The 11,619-nt window shown below is 42.3% G+C and overlaps 1 long non-coding RNA gene across 1 annotated transcript in view; it reads left to right on the top strand.

Annotated features, from left to right (window-relative positions):
* Positions 1–6,844, top strand: part of LOC123780667 (uncharacterized) — a 56,760-nt gene extending 49,916 nt beyond the window's left edge. The window contains exons 2-3 of the long non-coding RNA XR_006776476.2: positions 3,774–4,262; positions 5,064–6,844. This is a non-coding gene — a long non-coding RNA (uncharacterized LOC123780667). The remainder of the gene's footprint in view (positions 1–3,773; positions 4,263–5,063) is intronic.
* Positions 6,845–11,619: the final 4,775 nt, after the last annotated feature.

Genomic DNA, 11,619 nt, shown 5'->3' on the forward strand with positions numbered 1-11,619 from the left:
GTGCGGGCAATTTCCAAAAACAAATACTACAACAACAAAAATTGCGCAGATGTGTGGCCGCATCGAATTTGTCTTGATCTAAGTAACAGGTGTCTACTTGATCTGACAGCAGCCTTGTGTATGTCTGAATTCACTGGAGGCTGTTTACAAGACTCAGTTTCCTATTTTATGGTCACATGATTTATATATGTATGTATGTGAGTAATGAATCCAGTATAATATAGATGTAATAGTAGAAAAATTAATGTCTTAGACACTAATGTTAATGACAAGAAGAAAAGTGAAATTAAGTCAGCATTCCTGGTTTAGAGATAATTTTACTGTAAAGCCATGTCTTTCTCTTTTGTACCTCATATAGAATTCTGCACCTTTAAGGAATATGCAGAATGGGTAAGAGTAATGCAAGGTTACTCTGAGCAGAAAATTTATGGACTTCTCTTGGTAGCTTGCTATATGACTAGCAGGTCTTTTAATTTTTAATAGCACAGGGGGGAAACGAACATACTTGAAACTTCTTGAGTAGGACTTCATTTTTATTATTGCTACTAGACTTAAACATTTCACGGGAATATTCTATAGTTCTGAATCCTAATTGAAAGCTTCACATTTCACGCTTGGTCCTCTTAGGTTCAGTTTTGGGAACCAATGTTGGTTCTCCAGTGACATGGCAGAGAAGACAGCCCTGGGCTAGGAGTTTACAGATTTGGGCAAAGTCCTTTTCTATGTTCGTTATTACTAGAATTGTGATTGTGCTGGACAAGATAGCCTGTCTCTCTCAGTCTTTGTAATCACATTGTTAAAGTGAATAGAATGAACAAGTTGTCTGCAAGTGCCATTTTAGGTTCTCACCTTCAGTGACTTGGTTTCTTTTAAGTCACAAATTGGGTATTTTGTAGTTTTGATAGCAGAGATATTCTAAGACACTGACTTACTTGGCATCTGGCATTAAAGAAAAGAGCCAGCTCAGCAAATCCATTTTGTCTTCCCTCAAAGTTTGAGCTGGGGTAGGGAATGACCTACCCAAGCACTAACACAATCATCATTCTTATGGTGAAGCAACATAACAACTAGCTTGCTTGTTTCTTGGTTGACATACCCAGAAATTATCGTCATTACATGCCTCATGTATTGCTTAATTGATGGACGGTAGTATTTTTGGAGTGGTGAATTTTGCAATACTCCCTTTCTTTTGATGGTTTTAAACCATAGAGTCATTATGGAAAATCAACTCCCTTCCATATGTATACATAATTAGCATTGAATTCTCATGCAGATCAATCTGATTATAACTATTCTACATTGAACTAGAGCAATTCAGAACAAAGAGCAGTTCATCATATCCATGGTCATGAAATTGTAAACCATTTACATTTTTTGTTAGGTTACAAAAATATTGTATATAAAACCCTTTTAGAAATCCCTCAGTTCCTAACTTGGCATCCAGAGCTCTTTTCACTCTATCACAAAGCTACAAAAATAAAGCAAAATATTTGCTGAGAGTAACTCAGTATAACTCCTCAGATTACTAGAAAACCTTTGCGAATTCAGACACCATGGCACATAAATTGAACTGCTCCTAATCCTGGATTAAAATGCGGACCGAACACTGAGTTGTCTCAATTGTGCATCAATGCTTGGCTTCCAAGAAGTCACCTTCCAGAAGGTGACTTGAGTGATTTAATGGTAGGTTTAGTTTTGCACACCTTCCATTGAATATTTTAAAAACTCAGCACATTTAGAGGAAGGGCATATTGCTTGACAATAGGGAGTCATAATTGGCAATGTGCACCACAGTTGAAATTCAGGGATATTGGTGTGTGTGTGTGTGTGTGTGTGTGTGTGTGTGTGTGTGTGTTTAGGGGAACTAACCTTGGGATAGAAAGCTCATGGCAAAAAGATAATCTTCGGTAAGATAATCCACACTTTAAAAGTACAAGTTCTACCTGAAGACAGATTTATGATCCTAGCAGGTGCTCAAAGAAAGCCTGAACTGAAGCTGTTCGTGGCTGGGCAAACCGGGGGAAGTGGGAATATACTTTGTCATACGGAAAAGAAAGCGTCAAAACCTCTCGAATATCAAGTAGTTTTGGGGACGTTTTTCAAACTTTAGAGGTTTAAGATTAAGCAAGTTCTTTTAATATTTTAGAGTTATGGACTAACCTCCTAGAAATAAGAGTATATTTAATTTATCTTTTGCTTCCAATAGGGAACATCTCTATATATCTATTATATTTATTATCCTCTCATCTTCCAAAGATGGCCATGAGTAGATTTGGGGTAAAGACAAGGAAGAAACACAGGGAAGGGAAATGGAACAGGATTGAGAGGAAGAGGAGGAGGAAGGAACATTAAGCAAGAACTTGGCCAATTTGTACAAACTCTTTTTGTCTCGAGCGAGTTTCTTTTATACTTCTCTATGCAATGTTACTATTAAAAATGATATCACGACGACCTCTTACCATTCTTGTTTCAGTATAAATCTCTTTCCCCCCATTGGTTTTCCTAACCAGGAAAGGAAATCCCTGTCTAGTTGATAACCATCTCTTGTAAATTTTCCTCCGTATCTCAAATGGGATCCTCTTGGCACTTCCAGCAGAGCTACGAGGCAAGCTGGCTTCCATATCTTTGAAGTCCGTGAATACAGAAGGTAATCCACTGGCTTCACCGGTTGAGAATTCCACTTCCTCATGATGGCCTTTGTACCTTCCCAAAGCTGTGCACCTGGGTAACACTGATGGATGATTCACTCAAATGGGACTGACCATTTTCTCATGAGGCGTGTAGCTCTAAATTTGAGTCAAATGATACATAATTTTTGTGACGGAAAGCGTATCAGTTCTCTTTTCCTCGGTTATGCTGCAATAATAAATGACCCTCAAATTTCAGTTCCTTATAAGATTAAAAACTAATATTTCGCTCATGTTCCATGTCAGTTGAGGTCAACTCTGGCTCTGTCCCTCATCCTCTTCACTTTCAGATCCATGTTGATAGAAGATTCCCATCTGAGAACATGATGAGCCTTGTGTCAGAGGGAAAAGGTGGTGGAACCTCACGATGGCTCTCAAAGCGTCTGCACCTGTCACTTCCACTGCCATGTCACCTGCCAGAGGAAACCACACGGCCAAATTTGATAGGAATGTAAAATCATTCCGTATGCAGACACAGTGAATATTTTGAAGAAGAATAAAATCTATCAGAAAGAGTGTGAGACAAAGCTGTTTAGAGGCTTGTTCTCTGCTGGAGGACTACATTGCCAGCCTGATCCTTGCCTTCCCAGCCTTTCTCATAATTTATAGCTTTATCCTTATGATAACAAAACAGAAAAGCTGAGGAGCAAGACTTGTGGGGAAAATCTTTTGTTGGCACTCAGGGCACCAAACAGATTTCAAAACAGAAGAGTCATTAGAGACCTTTCGACTATTACCAAAGGACTAGGTGCCCCAGGAAGCTTTCCTAAATTAGCCCAGAAGTCTCCTACTCATCAGTTGTTTTTAAGGAGAGTCCCCTTCCACTGTCCTTACTCCATCGGTGAGCCGTTCTCTTTGTGGCAATATAAAATAATGATGAAAACATGTTTTTCTACCTGTTTCTCCTATTGGATTAGAAGTTATCTAAGAGCCGAGGTTGCTACACAGCACAGTAAAAGTCATTGCTTCACTGTAAAGTTCCTCAAAATCATAGCAAATCCTAACTTGCTTATTCTGTTCATTTCTCAGAATGAGAACATAATTTGGTTTCAAACTCCTTTATCACTTAATTTTTTCTTTTTCAAGATATAAAGCAAAACGGAGGCACTATTCATCCATCCATCCATCCATCCGTCCACCCATCCATCCAACCGACAAATACTGAATGCCCATTAGAGTCCTCACACGAAGTCGGGTGCTGAGTTGTGGTACAGGATGCTCACAGTTTCTGCCCTTGTGAATTTTACCTGCTAGTGGGAGTGAGCCAGACAAATCAAATAACCACAAGAACATAGTTATAAACTGTGATAAACATGAGGAGAGAAACTTAAAGCACAGTGTAAGAGCATATAAAGGACTGACTTCGTTGGTGTCTTTGTGAAGTCTTCTCTGAGGAAATGACAGTTGAGCTGACATCTGGAGGAAAAGTAGCAGTTAACTACATAAAAAAAGAAGACAAAACCATTCAAAGAAGCTGCAAAGACATGTGCAAAGGCCCTGAGGTGGGGAGGAAGGGAAGAAAAGCCAGTTGTGAGAGAGTACAAAAAGCAAAGCAGCGCACAATGGGAGAAGCAGGTGGGGCCAGTTTACTTAGGGACTTTTATGCCATTTTAAAGGTTTAGGTCTTTATTCACTGAAAGGTTTTTAGAAGCGACATGCCAAAATTTGAGTTTTTAGGTGTTACTCTAGTTGGCATGTGAAGTGAATTGGAGAGTGTCAGATGCAAGATACCAACATAAAATCTTTTGCAGTAACAGAAATAGAAATTTCTACTCAGTGCAAAAGCAGCTCCTAAAAGTTGGATGGCACACTATTGATATTCTGGATTCTTGTTAGCTCACGGTTCATGACTTACAACACTATTCAAAATACACGTCTGAGCTAAATAATTTCCTCTATACCGCAAGTGTAGGCCTATGACCCTCTAGGATTTCAGTGGATGGCCTTCAGGGAATCCATGGAGCTTCTGAAATGACATGAAAATTATGTGTGCTTATTCTTGTATGTTTTTCTAGAGAGAGGGTCTATCAATGTTATCAAATTCATGTCCCCCAAATGATGAAGAAATACTGATTTACCTTACCACTTGACCAACTCACAGTTACTCTATCACCACAATGCACTCCTGGGAAATGTATCTTGAACTGGTGGGAAAGGTTAGCTGACCACCGAAGGTTTCCCCAGTGCAGAGGGGTGCTGGGAAGTGGCTGCCCAGCCAGACACTATATATCCCCATTCCCTTGCATCTGTCAGTAGGAGATGGGGTATGACTACTTCTGACCAATAGGATGTATGTAGACATTTTACTTGACACTTGTGTGTGAAGTTGGTTATGTATCTGATATGTCTTTCCCATAATTTTTCCACCTTCTCTAGTGACCTTGGAGGTCATGTTTTGAAACTGACAGCGTCACAAGCAGGAAGAATCCTTGATTGCTGAGTCATGGAGTCAACCAGGAGAGCTGTCCAACAATGAACACCTGCATCAGATTTTCGTGATTAAGAAATAAATTTTTATTATCTTATGCAATTGAAATTTAGGGTTATTTGTTACAGCAGTTAATCCACCCTGGCATAGGAAAAATAACATCTCGTACAGGAAGGTACAGTAATATGGGTGTGTTTGCTGGAAAAAGTCCTCTTTGGATTTCTTCCTGGAATAAAGAAACAACACTGTCTTACCGGCCATAGTTTCTTCGTGTCATTTTGCAATGTGTAAATTACTCTGAATTCCAATTTCTCGTACCCCAGGTCTTGGTTGCATGAGAGCACGATTGCCATAGGTAGCTAATGTAAATGGCTTTTAGCCACACGAGAACAATTTTAATAAAGTAAAAGAGAAATATGTGTTTAGGGGGTAGAGATATCCATTCATTCATTCATTCATTTAACAAATATTTGTTTATTGAATTTCTTTAATGTATTTTAAAATGTACCTGAGATTTGCTTTGATCGGGTCTGGTAAGATAAAAGACACAGAGATAACTGTTTTTTGGAAAAAGCTGTTTTTTAAAATTCACAAGAAGATGAGACACGTCAAGCCATGCAGAGCCACCCGGAGAAGCACCAGGGTTGGTCAGGAGGTGGGAGTGAGGGGAAAGCATGAGCAACAGCGTTTATTTTGGTTTTCTCCAGAAGAAATGGGCAAAGCACGGTAAGCACCTAAGCAGGTTTAGGATTAAATAGTTTGAATAATTTTGACAGGCTATAGGGCTGGTCTCTAGTTGTCTAATGATTGGCTTTGGGGTGACTAAAGGCACAGGATGGAGTCCCTGACCGCAGTGCCTGATAAAAGGAAGTGGATGAGAGTATGGACTCCGGGTGGGTTGGTTGGCATAGGAGAGCCGTGTTTCCAGGCAAATTGTTTAGTATCTTTAGGAATTAGTGAATCCTGGGAGAAGTGGTTCCTCCTCAGTTGGTCCACAAGGTCCCTGGATGTCAAAGCATCACAAAATATAGGAAATAAAAAAATGATTAATACATAAGGTACCAGATATATTTTAAAACATAAGGCACCAGGGTCTATGTAAGTAAAATTAACTAAATAATTAAAAAGACACAGACTTACTAACCTTTAACAGACATAATTAGTGTCTCCTTCCACCACGGAAGTCATTTTGACCACTGAATATTTTTACCAAAATTATTCACTTAAATATATACATCGAGTTGTTCAAGATTAGAATAAAGTCATGGGTATTTCAAAAAACTAAAAGGAGGTCCTTGAAGAATTGTCTAAGTACTTCAGGGTTTAAATTAGACTATATTGAAACATGAACCTGGAAAGTATACAGAGTTTACATTAGTTCTGGAAGGTAAATGCAATTCCCTCTTAAATACCTTAAGTTCCCACCCGAGACCCCCACCCTCTCTGCGCCCACCCCAAGAATATTGTTCTAGAATATAGTCCCATGCGTAAAACTTACCAGGGGTTCCCCATTGCTTATTGCCAACATTTTCAAACTTCAGTCATGTATAGACCACCTTCTCAACTTTTGCTATATTTGTATAACGCCTTTTTTTTGTATTTTCTTAATTTTTTTCTACAGATCAACTCACCATGCTACTATCTATGTAAGCCTCCTTTTTTTTTAATCTGTATAGTTTTGGATTTAAAGTGCTCATGACGTATTATTTCTGTGTGGTACACAATAAACATATAGCTACTAAAAATCTTTAAAAACACTGTTTGTGAACCATATAACAACACACTGGTAATGGTCAGCTGGCCATTGCCAGCGGGGGGAATCTCAGCTGGGAACATGGTTTGGTCCACTGAGCACACTTTGTAAGGCTCCTCGTCGTAGAGCCCCTGACTCTGCCTTTTCTACCATACTTTTCACTTGTCTGGGCATCGGTCAGGAGGACTGACCTTAATTTCCTGAAAGGGTTGTACTTTTTGTTTCTAGGACTGCCTGGCCGGGTCTATGCCTTTAACACTGCCCTCCCCCACCGCAGGCAGGCCATTAGGCGGCCTCTAAAAATCCCCTACAGCCTTGTGCAAAGGCTTCTTTCCAGCCTCTCCCTCCTACTCACGGCCTCAACCCTGTGTTGCCTCCAGCTCCTGCTTCCCTACCGTGGGGTTTAGCTTTTCTGCTCCGTCCCTTTAGGATGCTGTGTGGGTATGATTTTCCACTAGGTTTAATTCTACCTCTATCCCTGAGTGCTGCCTTTGAGCAGGGGTGGGGGTGGGGAGGTCCTTGGTTTCAAACTCTGAACCCCATGAGCCGGTTCTATCCCATCCCATTCAGTTTTTCATGCTGGGTTCTTAGAACCCCAATCAGAATAAGACATCACAGACTTGTCCAGTTACCCAAGGGGAAAACAAGGTTTTTTTCCATGGCTTTTCCCTTCGCCTATAATGCTCTTCCTCTTCTCGGTCTCCTGGTATGCTCCTACTTAGCTCACAAAACTCAGTTCCAATATCACCACTTCCTAAATGTCTTCCATGCCCTTCCTAGGCAGCATTATTTTTTCCTGTTGTGCTGTATCATAGAACTCTCTGTAATTGCTGTGATTGTGGGTCTGGATACCTGTCTCTCTTATTTATTTGAGGACATACAAAGCAGGGAACATATTTTCATTATCTTTAATTCCCCAGCACTGAGCACAATGCTCCATACATAGACAGTGTTTAAAGGATGTTTACTGAAGGCATGAATAAATTAATAAACTGGAAATATATTAATTAATATGTACTTTGGTAAAGTTTTGAAATTTAGTTCCTAGATAGAATATCAGAATAGGAAGAGAAGTGTTCTTACAATAAAATAATGTCAGAGAGACGAATCATGAGAGACTCTGGACTCCAGGAAACAAACTGAGGGTTTCAGAGGGGAGGGGGGGTGGAGGATGGGCTAGCCTGGTGATGGGTATTAAGGAGGGCAAGTATTGCAATGAGCACTGAGTGTTGGACGCAGATAATGAATCATGGAACACTATATCAAAAACGAGTAAGTACTGTATGGTGACGAACATAACATAATATAAATAAATAAATAAATAGTTCTGGAAAAAAATAATGTCAGAAATGCTTGTCATTGAGCTTCCCTCCCATCCCCCACTCCCATCCCCCACTCCCACCCCCACTCCTGAGCACAGGAGACCCATGGGACAGAGAGAACTTTTACTTGTAAGTTGGAGCAGGAAGTAGCCTCTGACCTACGGGTGAAATGTCATGTTCACGCCCAATCCCCAGAGATCCACTAAACTAAGTCCTGTGAAGAATTTTGTTAGGACTATATACTAGGAAAAACACTGAGTATTTACACAGTACATTTTTCCCCAGTTTAAGCTGAAGGAAAAAAAAAAAGTAAAAAGGGGGGAAAGCCAAAATTAAATAAGCCAGCTGGTTTGACTTCTCTTTTTACATATTTTCCATTGCAATCCTCTCTTAGTCATAAAGTCTTTCTCAACCACTTTACTGCTTTTCATTTGGCTGAAAATTTTCAGTTTTTTCTACATTAAAAAAAATACAGAATGAAAGGTTGCATAATGGATTTGACTTTATTCTCTCTTTCTCTTCTCTTCCTCCCCTTCCACTGACACACACACACACACACACACACACACACACACAGAGTCCAACTGTGTTTGGTTAAAACTAGTTTTTTGATAACAGCTACCCAGAAACAGGATCTCTGCTCTTTTTGAGAAACAAAGCCCATCCTTCCTGAGGTGCAAAAAATATTAGCGCCCCCCACCCCGCTCCCCGCCGCGTGCCCGAGCCACACTCTGTCCCCGAGTCTGCGCTCAGGCCCAGCTTCAGAACGGCTGGTGAGCAACCATAGTTCCTAAGGAGCCACTACATAGACAAGGCCCAATCTTCTTGACCTTTTCCACCTCTGCTCCATCCTCAGAATAGTGTTTTGATTCTGGGTTGTGAGAGGGAAGGGAAGGAGGAGAAGGGGAGGCTCCTTTTTCATTTTGTCTTTCTCTGTCCTTAAAAATAAAAGAAAGAAGTGTTCGTTGGGAAATTTTGCTTAGTAATTTTGTTCCCGGTCTTAAAAACAACCAAAAAAAAAAAAGTTATGTGGTGTGTGTGTGTGTTTAGCAATTCCATTCGAAGAGGCTGAATGATTTGCTCAGTGGAGGAGACTCACTGGGGTCATTCCGGCAGGTCACTCCACCTGGACAAGCTGGCCAACAAGGGGGACTTGGACCCTGCCAGCAGGTCAGCATTTCCGAGTAGGTAAAAATAATGTGAATTCTTCCAAAGAATCAAGTAGGCATCCGTACATTCTGTTCAGCTCTCAGGCAAGAAGCACCCAATAATGCCTTTGGTCGTGTGATAATGAGACATGTCTTTCAACATAGAAGAATGTTCCCAACTCTTCTTACCAGGTTGGGAACACTTTATCTTTATGGCACTCAAATGAAACCCTGGCTTTGTGGCTGCAAACTGGATTCTGGAGACGCCAGTCACCGCAGTCATTGCCATACAAGCTTCCGACAGAGGAGCCTGATGCAGTGGATCCTTTTTTTTTCTTGAAAAAGTCAGCGATTGAGAAGTAAATCAAAGCTTTGAGCTTTGCCTGCGAGGCTGCCCAAGTGTGTGGAGCTCAAAGGAATTGCTTCTCTCCCTCTCCCCCTTCCTAACAAAAGACCCGCTAATCCTGATTCCCTTACACAAAAACAGAGTGTAAAACCAGCCGAGGGACTGGAAATGAAATGAATGCTGTGGGGGCAGCTGGCACATGAATGCCCCCCAAAGCACTCGCGGCACCTCACCCTGAAACCCAATCACCCTGTCTCCGTGGGGGCTGAGGAGGGATTTAGTTTTGCTAAACTAAACACAGCGAAGTATATTTTTAACAAATAAACACAGGTTTGGCACCCTATAGGCATCTTTAGCCAGTAAATGCTTTAGCACTGGCTCTCAACTCTCTGTACCCCTCCCCTCCTCCGCCAGCGCCCCTGCCCCAGGAGTGCAAGCTGCCCAAGAGAGGGGAGCACCCACAAATCTGTGAAATCAGAAAAGAATGGACCGTGCCTCCACTTGACAAGCAAATACTAGTTTCCCTTCGGATGAGCCGCTGCTGCCGAAGCAAGCCTCCGTATTTTTAGTTGCATTTTCTGGTCTGGAATGTTGCCTAATAGCTAGCAAGGTTTGCATTTGATCACCATTTTCTGAACTCTGCCCCCTGTGGGCTTCACCTTTTCTCAAAGTAAACCCAGTCCAGACTTTCTGGGAAACGGAAGTGTCAGATCTCCAAGGCAGTTTAGAGAACGAGTTGTATTTGGAAGAGCCACCTCGCTTTCCCGGACCGCCTTGGTGTCGGGGTCCGCTGATTTCTGGGGGCCGGGGCTGAGCAGGGGTCAGGAACTCGGCCAGCTGGTCTCCCTCGGCCTCGTCCCACGCTGGGAATTCCCAGCTGCTGGGGGGCGGCTGGGGGGACACAGACTGGAAAGGAGAACGCTTTCCTCAACGCCAAGGGCTCATGAAGTCACATGCCACTCGCCCCTGGGTCCAGATTCTCCCTCTGAGGGAGAAGCGAGAAGGATCTGCTGAGAGCAGGAAATGGGAACCATGGAAGAGGAAGACCGTTCACGTGGGATTCCGGCTGCCATCAGGGAAAATCCCAGAGAAAGAACCCCTTCTCTTTTTCTGAGCGCTACTCCCAGCTCCCCGAGGCTGCCAGCCTGTCCTAATTGAGGTCTGAATGGCCGTGCGTCCCGGAGGCTGCCGAGTGTGATCACACTTAATTTCAAGCAGCGAAGTCCATCTCAACCCATCTTGTCACCCTGACAGGGTGCATCTGAATAATCACGGCATCGAGGCTGGTTTTTGAGTGACTCGCCCAGCCGCTATGAATGTTACTTTTTCAAAAGCCAATGTGTTTCATAGCTCAGGAACAACCTTTTGCGGATCTCAGAATCACCTCAGGAATCCTGTCAAGTACAGCTCTTTGAATATGCTGGTCTGGGAGGATGCTTATCTCCCCGCGTTCCCTCTCAGCTCTATCTCACTCTCTCTCTCTCTCCACTGGAAAGTTTTACCTCAGCCCAGCATAAACCCTGTCAAAATCCCTGGCTTCTTTTCAACTCCCTGAGACCTTGGCTTCAGAGCCTGACTTGATTTTCTTTGTCTTCCTAGCATCTGATTAATTCTTCTCTGTGTCACACTGGGTTTGTTTCCTCCTCCAGTTCTCCACATCTGGAGAATTTCCCAAGGTTTGGTTTCTGGCTGTGTCACAGGATGCTTGTGTCCTGTGAAGCCTGACACTCCAGGGACCCAAGATGGCAGAGCTGTCCCAGGTTTCATGTCAAGACCGCGATGGAACAACTTTCAGAGGAAAACAGGAGGCTATCTTCTCTCAGGCCTCCTTAGGAGCTTCCCGGAGAACTTCTTAAATCTCATGGCTTAGATTTGTGTCCCATGGACATGCCTGATGGAGATGGGGATGACCACCATTGGCTTAGACTCATCAGG

Source organism: Ursus americanus, chromosome 17 (genome assembly GCF_024610735.1).
Source record: "Ursus americanus isolate L20-20 chromosome 17, mUrsAme1.1.p, whole genome shotgun sequence".
Classification (NCBI taxonomy): domain Eukaryota; kingdom Metazoa; phylum Chordata; class Mammalia; order Carnivora; family Ursidae; genus Ursus; species Ursus americanus.